Source organism: Alligator mississippiensis, chromosome 2 (assembly GCF_030867095.1).
Source record: "Alligator mississippiensis isolate rAllMis1 chromosome 2, rAllMis1, whole genome shotgun sequence".
In the NCBI taxonomy this organism is placed as follows: Eukaryota; Metazoa; Chordata; order Crocodylia; family Alligatoridae; genus Alligator; species Alligator mississippiensis.
In genome coordinates, this window is record NC_081825.1 from 263,723,562 (window position 1) to 263,740,341 (window position 16,780).

General features: G+C 45.4%; 1 protein-coding gene across 1 annotated transcript in view; it reads left to right on the forward strand.

Moving 5' to 3' along the window:
• Nucleotides 1–16,780, forward strand: part of LOC102570703 (neurexin-3) — a 127,378-nt gene that overhangs the window by 51,877 nt on the left and 58,721 nt on the right. Inside the window, exon 2 of the mRNA XM_059721350.1 lies at nt 16,379–16,764. The gene's annotated coding sequence lies outside the window, so the exon portion shown is untranslated. The remainder of the gene's footprint in view (nt 1–16,378; nt 16,765–16,780) is intronic.

The window sequence follows — 16,780 nt, forward strand, 5'->3', positions numbered from 1 at the left end:
CTAATGTTGAGCCTGAATCGGTCTTCCAGGAGTTTTTGGCCATTACTCCTGATTTTCCTCTTGGGTGCCCTGATGACCAGTTGTTCACCGAGCCCTTGATGTACTCCCTTAGTGTAGCGGTAAGCTGCTACCAGGTCCCCTCTCAGCCTTCTTTTCTTTAGGCTGAAAAGTTCCAAATCCCTCAGCCTTTCCTTGTACGGCTTGCTGTGTAAGACTCTGATCATATGGGTGGCTCTTCTTTGGACTCTGTCAAGCTTGTCCATGTCCTTGTTAAAGTGTGGTGCCCAGAACTGGACACAGTACTCCAGCTGTGGTCTCACCAGTGCTAAGTAGAGCGGAAGAATCACCTCCTTGGTTTTGCTGGAGATGCATCGATTGATGCATGCCAGAGTATTATTTTCCCTACTGGCTACAACATTGGACTGCCGGCTCATATACATACTGTGGTCTATTATTACCTCCAGGTCCCTTTCATTCATAGTGCTAGTCAGTTTGGTGCTGCCAAGCCTGTAGGTGTGTTGGGGATTGCTCATCCCGAGATGAAGCACTTTACATTTCTTGACGTTGAACTTCATCAGATTATGATCTGCCCAACTTGCTAGCCTGTCTAGCTCCGCCTGTATCTGTAGCCTATCTCAAGCATGACCACGCTTCCCCATAACTTGGTGTTGTCCACAAACTTGGCCAGTGAGCTCTTCACTGCCACATCCAAATCGTTAATAAAGTTGTTGAAAAGTACTGGACCAGGCACTGACCTCTGTAGGACACTGCTGCCCACTTCTTACCAGGATGACACAGATCCGTACATTATGACTCTCTGGGTCCTATCCTGCAGCCAGTTTCTCACCCACCTGACTGTCTTGGAGTTAAGCCCATAATCCTCCAATTTTCTCGCGAGGACATCATGGGATACAAGATCAAAGACCTTTTGGAAGTCAAGGTATACAATGTCAATCTGCTTTCTTGTGTCCAGGTAGTGAGTTACCTTGTCACAGAAGGAGATGAGGTTAGTAAGGCAAGACCTGCCTGCGATGAAGCCATGCTGGCTGTCATTCAGAATCTTGCCTTCTGCAAGCTTATCGCAGGTAGACTCCTTGATGAACTTTTCTAGAATTTTCCCTAGGATGGAAGTTAGGCTGATTGGCCTATAGTTACCTGGGTCCTCCCTCCCACCCTTCTTGTGGATGGGTGCAACATTGGCCCTCTTCCAGTCCTCAGGGACTTCTCCAGAGTGCCACGAGTTGTGGAAGAGTTTTGCCAGGAGTTCCGCAGTGACTTCGGCCAGCTCCTTCAGCACTCTCAGATGAAGATCATCCAGTCCTGCTGACTTGTATATGTCTAATTTTTTTAATTGATCATACACCAATTCTATGGCAATAGTAGGAAGGCAATTATTCCTACTGTGCTCATCCTGTACTCTACCTGGAGTTGTTTTTCCTTTGGTCTGGTGAAAGACTGAGGCGAAGTAGTCATTCAGGAGCTCAGCTTTCTCCTGGGTGCTGATAACCAGCTCTTCTGAGTCGCTGAGCAATGGCCCCACACTCCCCCCATTTGTTTTCCTCCTGTTCCCTATGTACCTAAAGAAGGACTTCTTGTAGTCCTTGATTCCCATTGCTAATCTATGTTCGGTCACTGTTTTAGCCTTTCTTATCTGTTCCCTGCAAATGAGGGACATCGTGGAATAGTTCTCCTTGGGGCCGGCCCCAAGCTTCCACTGTTTATAAGCCTCTTTCTTCATTCTTAAGAGGAGTGTGATTTCCCTGTTTAGCCAAGAGGGCTTCTCAGCCTTTCTGTTACCTTTTTTCCACGTGGGAATGGACTTCTTTTGTGCTTCAAGGATTGTGTCCTTAAGGAACAACCACTCTTCATGGACAACTTTTGCCTTCAGTCCCTGGTCCCGCAGCACTTCCCCTACTAGTGACATAAGCTTGTTGAAATTTGGATTTTTGAAATCCCAGACTTCAATCCTGCTATCAGATTTGTCTGCCATACGTCAGACAGTGAACATGATGGTTTCATGGTCGCTGTCACCCAGACATCCCTCTATATTAAGTTGGTCACCAGGTCATCTCCTTTGGACAGGACCAAGTCTAGCAGAGCATCACCTCTGGTTGGCCCGTGCACCTCCTGAGTCAGGAAGAGCTCCTTGACACAGGTCAGGAAGGATCATGACTGATCCTACTTTGGCCAAGTGTTTCTCCTAGGAGATGTCTGGATAATTAAAATCATCCATGACGACCATGTCGTGTGCGTGTGTGGCCTCAGTCAATTCTCAGGTGAACTCCAGATTAAGTTCCTCCCCCTGGTTTGGTGGTCTGTACACCTACAGCGAGGTATACATCTGTAGTATACACCTACAGTTCAGTTACAGTCCTGTTCCAGGACTCTTTTTTTCTCGAGACTCTAGAGAACTTTTTAGGGTAGTATCTCCTAATCAGAGATATCTCTCTCCTCTCTCTCCCCTCTCACTTCCCTCTTGCCTCCCTCTCCCCTCTCTTGCCTCCTCCTCGCCTCCCTCTCTCTCTCTCTCTCTCTCTCTTTCTCTCTCTCTCTCTCCCCATCCCTGACTAAATCTGAGCTGCTCTACACCATTATTGCCTACATGCCATTCACTTCTGCATGCTCTCGCCCACAGTAGAGTTATTGCTTCAGTTTCTGCTTTTGTCATCATACACAGCCTTCCTCCTATAGGTTAAAATCACCCAGTTGTGTGGTGAGTGGCAGGCTCAGTTTAGCATGGTTGGAATCTTAATCTGGTATGGTAGCCAGAATAGGTTGTTGGGAATGTATAGGTATCATAAAGTATCTTTTCTGGAGGCATCTGATCCTGGTAGTCTGGGTGAAACATCTTTTGTTGCAGTGCCACTGTGTAGTTTCCTCATGGGGGATATCTGATAAAGAGCCAGCTGTGAGATGTAGTCCAAGACAACAGAGCAGTTCTGCACAGCATGGTAACTGTATACCTTTTGTCACCATGCATTTTTTAGTAGGTGACTACTCCCCAGCCTACTTTTGTGGGCCAATCAGGAAGCTGTATATTAAATTGGTATCTTTCCATATCCCTGCTTCCCCTTTTGGTCTAATAAGCACTCTGTACTGGGGATTCTTTAAATGCAGTTTAAAATGATGTATTTTGTACTTCTGTTGAAGATTCAGTGTTTGTACCTGGGGGAGGAAGTTTTTGATTTTGGAGCAGTGCATGCAAATGTCCATCCTTGAAAAGCTGTTATAATTAAAACCAGCTCCCAACCCTCACTTTAAACCCTCAAAATCAAGCCCATAGCAAGTTTGAAACTTTCTATGAAACACTTCATCTTTTGAAGATGTTACATCCATCTGCCAGTGTTAGTAGCCTCTGTCTGAAATAACAGGAATATTATGAGTTTCTATGACAGAGAGATTTCCTTTGACTTTCTTCTTTTTACATTTTTAAAAGCCATTGACTGTTATGAAAGGAGAATTTCATTCTTGACTGCATTTATCAAAGGATAGTGAACTCTGGCACTTCAATTATATGAAACTCAAATGTTATTTTTCCTCACAAGGCTCACTTAAATGTACTGAAACACACTTTATTCTTCTGCTGATAAACTCTATCGCTTCTTTTTAACCTTTATTTATTTAGATATTAATTAAATACATAAAAGAACACCCAGAAATACACTCCTATTAGATGCATGAGTGAGTCTCTTTGGCATGCCTTTATCTTTTATCTTTTTATACTGTTTGAAAAGTGGAGGAAAGTGCATGAGTTTATAAGGCAAACTTATGTATTTATACTTAGTTGATCCTAAGTGTTAGATTGTGCTGTGTATAGGAAGACCCAGTGAGAGGAATAGGTAAAGAACATCAAAGAAAATAGTCCTTTATTTTGTCTTTTCCCTTGAATTTCTTAAGCTCCTATCAGTCACCCATAACACACACTATAGTAGTAGAATTATCCCCATTTTACAGCCGGTGGAGCAGCTTGCCCAAGGCTACACAAATAGTTTTTTGGGTTTTTTTTCCTCTGACTGTCACACGTACTCTGACTACTGGATCTCATATCCTGTACACAGAGAATGAATGCTTGACAGCAAAATATTGCAAGTAGATAGCCAAGTACCACAGACACAATGTGTCAGATTCATCCCTAGTGGCATTTCTGTGGCTCCCCTGGAATTACACTACATATGAATTTGGCCTAGAGTTTGGTAACTGGCAGCTTATAGAGGCCATCTGCTGCCCCAGATACCAAATATCATTGTCCATTGTTATTCCTCAGCCCCTATTACCCAACACAATTGGGGAATAGAAGTTTTGTCTGTTTGTTACAAGCATGTCAAGTATATTCTTCCCTCATGTTGATTTTGAGAAAAACATTCAGCCTAGTGAAGCCTTCCTACAATACTTTGGGTTTGTGATAGACACTGAATGGGAGGCTGAAATGTTCCATCTGGCCAGAAAACAGGTGCAGCCTTCCTCACCAATGTGTCTCCCTATTGCCCTGCAGAGGGTGCATGCTGATGTTTAAGGAGCTATTTGGTGGTCTGTTCAATCTTTGGCTGTTCCAGTGATATGCTTAACAATGTCAGCAACATTGGGCACATCTACATGTGAAATTAATTTGACGCAATAAAATCCAGCACAGTTCACACCGGAGTATATTGCTCCTGGGTCCAGCATTTAGGTGTGCACCCGGGATTGCAGTACGTTGAGCTGGGGCGGAACAGTCGTGGGCCGGCAGAGGGTCCTGGGGCTCAGCCTGCCAGCCTGGGGCTGATCTGACCCAGCTCAATTTGCTGCAGAGGGGCTGGCTGGGACAGGAGGGTGTTATGATGTGGGGGTAGCCAGCAGTCAGCCTGCACTGTGGCACTTTCATGTCCTAGCCAGCCCTGGTCAGCATCTACACATGTGGTATGGTGGAGTAAATAACTGCTGTAGGATAGTATCCGTGTTGGGCAGTACTGTCCTAGGGCAGAGTTAATTAGTTTACTTCAGCCTAATAGCATTGCACATGTAGACGCTGACACTTTACTGCTGAGCTAATCAGTCAGTTCCTCGGTAAACGTCTCATGTAGGTGTGCCCATAGAGTGCAGAGCAAGGAATAAAGACAACAATCAAGTAGGAACTCTTAGCTAGAGCTGCTTAAAATGCTTTTGTGAAAAACTGACTTTTTGAACTATAAAAATGTTAGCAAAAAAGGATTCCAATTTTTTACTGAAAGAAATGCAAATTGATTTGATTTGAAATTAAAACAAATCAATATGGATAAATTGAAACTGGTTTTCAGTTTTTCGTTCTCTCTGTCTCTCTCATTTTTGGTGTTTCTTTGCTTTTTCTCCCCCATCTTCTTGTACAATAGTGGAAGGGATAGAAATTAGGAAGGGAAAAGAAAAAAAAAAACCTTAGGGGGAGAAAAAAGCACTTCTCAGCAAATGAAATCCAATGGGATTATTTTCCTTTTAGTTAAAATGGGTAAATTCAGTAAAAAAAAATCCTAGCTAAACAATGGAAGTTCTTTTGTTTCCTTGATTTTTTTTCATAGGAAATAATTGCTAATTACCAGCTCTGCTGACAGCAGTAAGCACATTGCCAAAGTGTTAAGGATGATTCGTGCCACCTACACTTGTACAGTTCCTGTGCCAAGGTGTACACTCTTGCATATGAAATCTATATACAGACAGTTTCCATCTCTGCATATTTGCAATAATTCTAAGTTCTCCCTCCTCTTGTTCTCATTTTCTCTTTGAAACATGTGAATTTGGCTCCTAGTTTGAGCTGGTTGAATTGGGATTTCAAATTCACAGCCCAGTCATTCAGAATGTCAATTGTCTTCCAGGGCACTGCACTGTGTGTCCCAGTGCTGGGAACTCTTTAAAAGATCATCTGACATTTAAAGGGACACTGCCAGGATAAACTCTCTCTCTCAGGTGTTTCTATATATATCTGGACATCATTATTATATTAACATGTAACAGCTGATATTTAAGTAACGGGAAGTGTTTTTCCCCATTATATTACAAGCCTCTGTTACTAAAATTGAAAGATTTAAAAAAAAAAGAAATCAATTGATTTTTCATGATGCTGTTGGCTTGTTGCTTTTGTTTGACTCATCTTTGGTGATGAAGCCTACTGACTGCTTTCAGTTTTGGGGTTCACCACCCTTGCATAGTGCTGCTTAATTTTAGGTTTCCAACAAAGAATCATGGGGTTTAGGGACAGAGAAATCTTAATCTGAAGTGTAGAGTGCCCTACACTTCATTTCCCAGTCCATGCAGAGTGACTCCCTTTTACACCTTTTTATTATGCCTGCTGTCTGGGTTTAGTTCTAAATGTGTCAGGCAGTGAGGCTTCTAACTCAGTCCTTGAGGGACTCCTTTACATGATAATACCTCTTACTGCCAGGAGGGTCCTATATCTTTTTAATTAGAAACACACATACTTTTGGAGTACCCTACATGCTTGTTTTCCTTCCTTGGTATTTGTACCTTTCCCTTTGAACGCATCATCTCTTTGATGACTTGTCACATCTCCCCCAGAAGAGGAGGTTAAATTTCCCTGCCAAATGAATGACTCTCTTCATATTAAGGTTTTCTTTTTTAATTTTTTACTGTAGAGGAGCCTAAAATTTGTTCCTGATTTTTCTCAGCAGTGAGTCTCTAGAGAAAAGACGGAACTAAGCAGGAATAAGTTACAGGGTGACAAAGTATAAGGCACAGAAATGGATTACAGTCTCATAAAATACATTTGGGTTAAAAGCAAACCGCTTCTTGCAGATAACTCCTTGTGCTTGCTGAGCGGTTGGGGTCCCAAACTCTTAAGCCCAAATTTGTCTCATTCAACAGACATACTTTTAAAAGAGATGCTTTATAGGTACCGTATTCTTTTTCCTTTTGTGAGTCCCTGGGGCTAGATAATGGCCTTTGCCTGATGCACTCAGTCCTTGGTTATATGGTCACTTTTGCTACAGGACAGCAGGTTTCTATTTGAGTCTGGCCAGCTTAGTCCAAGATGGCTTAGCTTAGTCAGAAGATGGTTAGCTGAACAGTCTCCCTAGGTTACAAGGTCACTGTGCTATGCTAACAAGGACGGGCCAGAGTGCAGCTCTCCCACAAGACTCTCCACCTGGCTGATAAATTGCCTGTAACTTTGCCTGAATGAGCACAATTTAAAAACTGTGCCCAGCCATGCAGGAATACCGGCCTTTTTATTTGATGGCCTGGGAAGTTTTTGGAGTCCTGGGTTGTTTTCAAGAATCCTCCTGTCCTCCTTTTCCAGCCAAAGCAGTGATGTTAAAAGATTTTTGCTGGAATTTGGTCTGGCAGAGTATGCCAAAGGTTATAATAGGCTGTTGGCTTCTTCCATAGCATAGCAGATCATAAGACTGGCTTTTCTATATGGTGTCAGGGGTCCTTTCTTCACCTCTCTCCTCCCTAGTAACTCTTTGGTGGAAGGCATTAAAACTGGGGTAGAATGAATTATTGCAGAGGATCTATATATACCTAAAGGAGCAGAGTGGAGAGTTGGGGGAATCCAGTCTGCATGAACGCAGACTTCTCCCACCACAGCTCCACAGTTTGAGTAGTAGTGCTAATGCCTTTTCCTTTAAAGATGCTCCAAAATATTTGTGAAACAATACGGAATCTGAATCTGAAAGGGGATGTTTCACCAGTACTATGGCCTTGCCCTTATAGCATGCCTTGCCAAATGGTTTCCCCCCCATGGGTACTACAGGGCTTTGCAGTCCTGTGGAATGGGCAGTGCTACAGAACGGTTTAGCATGCTGCTGGGAGAAAAGGGAGACTGTAGGGAATTGAGGTGGGACGTGCAATAATAACAGTAAAATGAACTGGGGTACTGGTATTAAAGAGTTTTTCAGCTCTGCTTCTCAAAGGTGGGTATAATTAACCCCATTTTAAAGGTGAGAAAACTGAGGCATGAATAAGGAAGGTGCCCTTTCCCAGTTCCTAAGCTGAGTCTTCAGCATAGCTGAACAGGAATTTAGAGCACAAATCAACATTCACATCCAGTGGACTGTTCTGCCTGTCCCTTTCCTGAGCAGACAAGGTATTGAATTCTGTAGTGCTCCCAGTCCTGGTTAGCGGCAGACGTGGGAGAGGGAGATGCGGGGACCTGGTTTTTCCTGCATGGCAGTGCAGTGTACTAACCACTCAGGCACTGCCAATCCCTTCTCTGCACTAGTCCCTGTTAGTGGAGAGTTTGTGGTAATGGGAGTAATTAACACACTGGGAGTCATTTCTGTGTCCTGGAAAGGAACAGAAAGCCATCAGAGCAGCCCCAGACATGATTGCTCTGCAGGGTTATTTTCTCTGTCTCTTTCTTTTTCCTTTGTGCCTGGGTTTTGATTTTTCTTCTTTGTGTTAAGAAAGCTGGAGAGCAGAAATGGTCTGAAAATTGCCTTCATGCTGAGCTTGGGCTAGGTAGGCTGGTAAAAGGTCACCCACTTGGACTAACCGGCCTCCTTTCTGGAGGGGGTGGGTGGGGGGGAGGCAAGGGACTCATGGTCTCTCAGGGCTTTTTTCCACCCCTCCTTCCTGCAGCCTAGATCTGAAGCACTGTGCTTCTGAATTGAATCTTTAATAGTCCCAGGAGGGGAGAAGCTTGAAGGGTGATTATCTTCATTATAAAATATTAACTCTTCCAGCAGCCAGATGGCTTCCCAGCCCAATGGGTTTGAAGTGTCAGGCTGGGCAGCCCTGGTTTCACGCTTGCTATTGGGCTTTCTCTCCACAAAGCCACTGGTGTATTTTAAGGTGTCTGACATGAAATGAGTATGTATGTTCACAGAGTCTTGATGTATATAGAACCTAAGCCCAGGTGAATCTTCTCAGATGAGATCCAGGATTGGATCAGTAATAAAGATATGTGCTGGCTCTTTTTTCATCTGTCTTGAGAAGAGAGGAATAGGGAGGCTGGTGAAGGTGGTTATTACACATATCATCTATCTGCTGTACCTTGAAAAGGACAATTTAATTGGGGCTAAGGCCAAAAGAGAGAGAGAGACAGAGAGAGTGTGTGTGAGAGAGTCCTGACCAGCTAGAGAGGAAGAGCATGAAGGAAGTCCAGCCTTGTTTCAGAGTGTGCTTGTGGGCTGCAGTCATGAATGGCAATGACTCTTTTTGGCTTTGTCTTGGAAGGAAACCATGTATTGATGCCATTAGTAGTAAAATAGTGACCCAGTGGCCATTTCCAAGAATGGAAAACCTGAACCTGGGTAGTGTATGGGAGAGAGGAAGCCAAAGGGAATTTGCCATTTTCTGATGCTGAGTCCCCTTGGGGAGGGAGGGAGGCCGGTGCACATGTAGGAGTTTTGCGTGACGAGGTAAGGAGAGCAGGAGTGGGTTGCTTAGTCACCTATGACAGTGGTTCTCAACCTTTTTTGTACCCGGACCCATTTATAAACATAGATAGCCAGTCCCGACCCAGTGCCCCTCACTCCTGCCCCCCTGCTCCCAGCCCCCCAGTGTGTCAGGCAGGTGGGGTATGTGGAGCATAAAATCATAGAAAATTAGGGCTGGAAGAGACTTCAGGAGGTCATCTAGTCCAACCCCCTACTCAAATCAGGACCATCCCCAAGCAGCCTCAGGCAGTCCCTTGCAGGCCTCCTTGGCAAGAGTGTGGAGTGAGATGCTTGCACAGAAATGACAGGAAACCAGGAGGCTTTTAAAAATAAAGAGACTGAAGAAAGACAATCATGTGGATCGGATTTTCCTCTGTTTTGAGAGTGTCAGCCTGCAAAGGAAAAGCCACACATTTTGCATTTTGGCTTCTGTTCTACCCAGGAGAATACACTAAACACCAGCAGACTCTCTCTATGCCTGAAGAGGGTGTTTGTACCCAAAAGCTTGCAAAAAACAATTTTTCCAACTATTTAGTTGGTCTAATAAAAGTTACTACATCTACCCAAAGAACGTTGTCTGCTTGACTGAGAAGCAGACACCCTCAAAACAGAGGAAAATCCAATCCACTTGATTGTCTTTCTTCAGTCTCTTTATTTTTAAAAGCCTCCTGGTTTCCTGTCATTTCTGTGCAAGCATCTCACTCCGCACCCTTGCCAAGGAGGCTTGGAAGTGGGAGAGTTCTGCGTTCTTCCCCTCCCCCTGCCCCCAGTGAAAGCATCAATTCACTCTTCTCATGTCTGCATTTTTCATCTGAAGGTTTTATTTTTGTTTTTCTCATTTTTAGCCAGGACTCAGCTGGGGATAGGCCCAGCCAGGGGGATTTCTGTCTAAGAGGAAGCCAGCTCTGTGGAGGCACATACAAGGCATGATCCAAGCAGAGCCCGTTGCAGAGCATTGAATTGGACAAGTGTGAAGAGGATAAGCAAATACTATTAGTTTCCCTTCCTTCTGCCCCTGGCAAGCTTGGCTTTTAATATCAATTATTGATTTTGAATTCCACAGGATTGTTTCAGACAACATATGCTGCAAGGCTGTAATGATCCTGTCTCTCTGCCCTGCATGGACTGCAGAGGTGGAGGTTGATAAGGGCGCGAATTGGGGTTCCATCCAGCTCCTTTAGAAATTAGTGACCAAAACGGCCTTTGCTTCAATGGGAGTAAGATTGGGCCCTTTGGAAGAAGGAAAGTGGATGAGCTCGTACACTTTCCTTTTCATTGGAGAAGGCAAGGGGTTGGCTGGGGGTCAGATGTGACATGAGTGGTGAATAGCAGGTCGCTAATGAATGTTTTGGTTTCCATGTTGCAGCGCAGCATGATGAGCAGTTTATGTGTAGGGAGGTCCAGGCTTGGGCTGACTGAGGTGCCGCAGGCCAGGACTGACTTGCATCAGTAGAGCTGTGTGAGACACTTGGGACTGGAATGACAGGAGGGCTTGCAAAACAGGGCTGGGTGTTATGGCAGAGCTGTGTGTGGGAAGCTGCCCTGGCTCCTGCCTGAGTGTACCTGGCTTCATCCAATGCTATTATTCTTTCTGCACTTGGAATAGCTGAACATTACACTTTAAAAATATCCCTCCCCAAGCAATTAGCAGGCAAAGGAGGAGGCAGCGAAGGAGGGAGGGCAGAGTGACAAACCCAGTTCCCAAAACCTTTCCGTGCAGTTTGGTAAATAACCTACATGTCAGCACCGTGCCTGGCTTCTCGCTCTGCTTCTCAAGCAGTTGCGTTGTGAGACGTTTGCAAAGATATTAACCCCGCATAAAAAGTATGCCAGTCGGTAATTATGGAAATTAGCTGGCAATTAGATAATGTCACTCACTCTCCACACAGAACAGATAAGCACTTGAGAGCCACTCCGCAGCAAGGAAGGGTCCCCCCTCCTCAGGCTTTTAAGCAGATGGCGCTGATCTCCTGGCATTAATAAGCAGTGCCTTTGTCTTGGCAAGGTGGCTAATGGTCAGGGAGCTCTCAGTGTAGCCCCCTCCCCACTAGCAGTTGTTCAGTGTTCTCCCCCCACCCTGCCTTCTCCCCCAAGATTTCTGCTGCTCTTTCATTCCTGTGAGTGGGAAGTTTGAATAGTGGAAGTGGGTGTGTTTCCTGCAGAGGGTTTTCTATGTGTGAACTGCTGAGCCGTCTGTTCAGAGCACAGATTCTGTGCTTTGTCTCCTCCTTACCGTTCTGGAGTGTGGAGAAGGGGGAGCACAGGTAGGTGTGGAGGTGCTGAGACGGGCCTGCTGGACAGCGGGCCCTTGCAGAGCAGCACTTCTCAGACAGCACTGTAGAGAGCGTTGGCTGGTGGTCCATTGACAAGCTTGCTGATAATGTGGGTCTGACTCTCCTCGTTTCCTGCTGCTCAATGGCATTAAAATCAGCTAAAAATACAATGCAGGAAACGTTTGTAGTGTTACTTTTCCATGTGAGCATTTGCTGTAATTTGTGTAGGGATGTAGTGTGACTGTGAATGAGAGTGGAAGGTGTCCACCACACACACTCTCTTTCTTAGGCTGTGGTTCATGCTGTGAAAAAGTTTTGAGTTCTCCCCGGGAGGACACACAAAAAAAATACAGTCATTTTCTCCAGGAATTGCCCCAAACTTTGCAGCATCACCGTGAATGAGCTTTACAGTTGCAAGACTGACTATAGTACTTTTTTGAAAAATAAAAAATGATAATAGGGGAGAATTATTCATTCTCTGTCTGTCTTGGAGGACTAGAGTAGGGAGTTTGGTGAGGCACAAAGGTAATGTGTCAGGTTTTAATCTCTAAAGGTTTGAACAAAAATCCTGACTTGTGCCGAAAAGGATGATGGATCTTCTGTTTTTCCACCTCGTCTCTGTTACTGCGTGGTGAGGTTTGTTAGCATTGGCCAGACAGCAGTAGAAAGGGATGCTATGTTTCAGGGTTCAGATACTTTGTCAGTGCTCTCAAGAAAATGCTGCTATGTGCCTGGATTTAAACAATCCTCAAAACTAGTTAGAATGGCCAAAAGGAAAGAAAATATTCAGAAGCAACTTCTGTAACACATCTGAACCTGCAATGATCCTGCTTCCTCTGCCTGAACAGGTGTAACCCCATGGGCTTTGGAAAGTAGATGGAGGGGAATGGGTGATGGGTTTCAGGAGCTTTCCCTAGCAGTCTGAACTGAGCATCTCCTCATCTTGCTAGTTTCCATTTGTTTGCTATCTGGAGTCTAGTATGAAATGAGTGGGTGGGTGTTGACCCATTTCATAATGGGCAGGCATCAGCACTACAGAAACCACCGTGCAGATATCCCTGTTATTGGCAGCCTTAAGAACCGGAGCCACAGGTATGGGAGCTGACTCTACTTGTCACCTGTTTGACTTGGTTCCTGCAATCTCAGGTTGGGACAGATTATGGGTTTGAGAGGAGCTTGCTGTGCTGGGAGCTGCAGGCACCTGTCCTGTGGATATTTCCAGGCTGTCAGCCTCTGCAGCTGTGGTTGCAGCATCTTTTGCTAGTTCTGGAAGAGATGATAATTTTAAAGTGAGAGCAAGGTTGGAGAATGTGATGGCTACTTCTCATGCAAGCAATATAACCTGCTTTGCCCAAGAGAATTTAGGGCTGCAGAGTAAGCAGCTCCACTGTAGGTTCTCTGCAGGTGCTCACTGACTTGCTGGGCTTGCCTCCCTCTCTCCCTTATGTCCATCATGGGGATGTCTGAATCTTAACAGTGAAGAGAATTTAGCTACGGCAATGGTGATTGTTCCAAGGAACCTTGAGTGGCTGGGAGCACATTGCTGGCTAATTTACACACATTATTATATTCCTATTCCCATCTCATCAATAATTCCAGACCTGGGTCATCACTTTCCCTCTTCCCTCCCTCTCACTGTCTTCTCCTTCTCCATAAATCAAGGGCTATTTTAGTGCAGACACTGGAGAACACAGAGAAGAAAGGTAAACGGACTAGAGCCAGGCACCTCTGCCTCTAGTTGCTTTGCAAAGGCCAAGAATAAATGACTAAACCAACATCTGGGTTATCAAGAGGACAGACGGTTTGAATGCTTGGGTCCTTTTTTTTTCCTGTTTACCTCTCCAAGTACCTCCTACTTTCTCCCCTTTGTCCACAAGAGCCAAGTTGTTAACAATTAAAAGGAATTATCTTCCTTCAGGTTTTGACTTGATTGTATTTGTGTTCACAGCAGTTTAGCTAAGGAGCTTCAGTCAGGCAGCTGCAGGGAACGGGTCTGGCTTACAGGGGGCATTGAAAGCTCATGTTTCTCTATTGCTTCCAAGTTCTCTTTTAATTGTTCTTTTTTTTAAGTGACTTGTTTTTAGTGCAGGTTAAAGTTGCCAGATTGACAACCACAGAGACTTACAGCTGCCATATATTCCTGGGATGGATTCAGCATGAGCCGTGATAGTGAAGTCTGTCTCTTCCCTCACCTGGAGAAACTCTTCTCACTCAGTTTATGTGACCTCTCCAGTCCTTAATTTCCCTGATATCCAGTAAAGGGCTGTTTAGTGTTAGTGTTCATGAACTCTTCTTTGGAGAAGGGGTAGTAGTGTTCATAGGTGTCCACAAGGAACTACCAACTCATTTCACACATCAGCATTTGACAGCTGTTTGGTGGCATATTATGTCACTTCTGACTGAGTCTGAGCTGGCAGCCAAGAAGTGAAAGACTCTGTGTCTTTGTGTTAGCTCCCTGGGGCTTCAACTCCCAGCTTTGTACTTGGACTGAACTTCCTCTGTTAATTTTTGTATAGATTGCCCAGCCTTCTTCTCTGAGCAGGCCTCTGTGCTGGTGGCAGCTTTTGCCTTAACAAGTATTTTCAAACAAAGGATGAGTCACAGGTTCGAAATGCCTTTCCCTGTCATCTTAAATCATCTTCCTGCACCCGCCACACAGTCACCCACCTGCAAACTGTTCAAAATGAATTTAATACTAGCGTAAAGTGATGCAACTCCTCCCCACTGAAGGCAGTTGAAGTTTTTCCCACTTATTCCTGGGGTGAATTTGACCTCCTGGGGATAGCAAACTCTTTTGGGAGCTTCCAAGATTGACCGTATTGTTCTTTCTGTTATTAAACAGGCACTTGGATGCTGTATTGATGGGGACACTTAAATATTGGGCATGCTAGTATGGTGCAGTTCTTACCACCTCAGCTAGATGTAAAGGTTGCGTTTTGGCTGAACTTTATAGATGTTAGTGGAACCCTCATTTAATTTCCTGCAGTGGTAATGTGTAGGACACACATAGCAAGATCTTCCATTGAGTAGGAAACTGATAACTGAATGTCTTCTCAGAACAGCAGTCCTATGGGTGGGCAATCTGCTGCGAGTCAGGATAGCAGGCAGGGGACCCAGAAAGTTTTGGGAAGTAGCATCTCATGTCCTATGCTGGCCTTTTATGTCCTAAGAATTGTAACATTTGCATTAAGTATTTTTGTGTGAGTATCTATTAACTACTGGGGAAGCTGCAAAGCCACACTAGCATATAAAATTGATGGGAGGGATCCATACCTCATTAAGGAAGTAAATATACTGGGGCCATTTTTATACTGTGTAGTACTAAAAGGTGTGGAGATACCTGAGGGACTTCTCAGGTCTGTATAGTTCTGATCACTTGAATGGCTCCTTGGCATTGAGGAATTGGGATTATGAGGCTAACTGTATGTAGCAGGGCCTAACAGTGTACCATGAAGCTCTGCCAGTTACCACAGGAAGTAAGCTTCCTTGAAGTGTAAAGCTAAGTACAAACAGTCAAAAAGCCTGAGGCAGAATCAATCAGATCTACTCAGGTTTCTCTAAACCCATAGATTGGACCGTTAACGAGCAGAACTCATGCTGGCGATTCATTTGGGGAAGGCAGGTAGATGCTGGCCAGAAGGCGGGGGTCCCAGGCTCTTAAACCCCAATTTGTCTCATCCAAGAGACATGCTTTTAAAAGAGATGCTTTATAGGTACCGTATTTCTTTTTCCTGCACACCTCCCAGCCTGCCGGACATTGCCAAGGGCAGCTGAGCCCAGCTGAGCAGGGGCCATCCCTGATTGACTGCTTCGCACACACCATCAACTCCCTGCTGTCAGCTGCAGGGGGGGAGGCGGCATAGAACATCTCCCCAGCCCCACTACAGCAGGGGAGGAGGGAAGAATGGGGTCTGCCCAGCTGGGGTGGGGGGCATGCTGCAGGGGCTTTTGGGCTCTCCCAGAGCTGGGGTCTGCCCAGCTGCGGGGGAGGGAGGGCAGTCTCATGCGGTGGGGGGTTTCCCCCTCACACTCAGGTGGGCTGGGCTGTACAGCTCTGCCCCGCATGAATTAGTGCCTCTGACTCTCAGGGGTGGGGAATGGAGCTCCCTGCACCTGCCCTGGCCCCCCCAGCAGGTCAGAGGCAGCAATTCATGGGAGGCGGGGCTGTGCAGTCTGGTCTGGCCTGGCTAGGTAGGGGGGAACCCCCTCCCCTGCCCCCCCAACATGTGGGACCCTCCCCAGCTGGATAGACCCCAGTTTCCAGGGGGGTGGGTTCCATTCCCCTGCTTCCCCCCACTCTTCTCCACCCGGCTGACAGGTGCAGGCAGGACACAGGGTGGGGAGCAGAGGCTTTGCTGCCTCAGTTTCATGATAGCTCAGCTTGGCCAGGGCAGAGGAGCACTGGGGGAGGCTAACCCGCCTGCCCTGCAACCTAACTCGAGTTGGGAGGGGATCTGGAACACAAATTTGATAGGTTTGTCTAACTTAAACTGATTAAATCTGATACTACATCCATCCAGGTCTATCTTAAACTGGGTTCTGCCATTCTGAAATTGGTCTGTGTGTCCTGAACTTCTGTTTTGTTACAGGTTTATATTAGTTTCCAATCAGTTATACTGGTTTATGTATAATTTCTGTACCTAGCCATTATGGCTTATTGGATAGCGTGCTTACAAATCTTAAGTCAGAGTCTGATGAGCTGTGGGACTGACCTTCTCTCTCTCTCTCTCTCCCTCTCCCCCTCTTCTGTTGTCCCTACAGATCCTGCAAGCTCTTTGAGTGCCAAGTGGTGAATGATGGGCTGGAACATCTTCAGCGCACCATGAAGATTGACTTTGCTTTTACTCTCTCAAGAGTTACGTGCTTTATGAGTTCACCACCACCACAGCTGCATCGTTGCCATCACTGTCAGGTTCACAGCTGCTTCTAGGAAACTGGAATTTGAGGATTGGCTTCCACCTCTGCCTTTACTCTCTCCTCAAAACAACCAGTTTCATCTTTGCGTTTTCTACTGAAACAAGAACACCTTCTGTGTTTTTTGCCATTCACGAAAGTTCATCACCTGGAGAATTCTTTCCATATGCCCTCTCCTCCTTGGATAAAGGCCTCCGGATCCTAACGGATAGCTGAGATCTTTCCTTGGAGAGGTGAATTCTCCTTCTC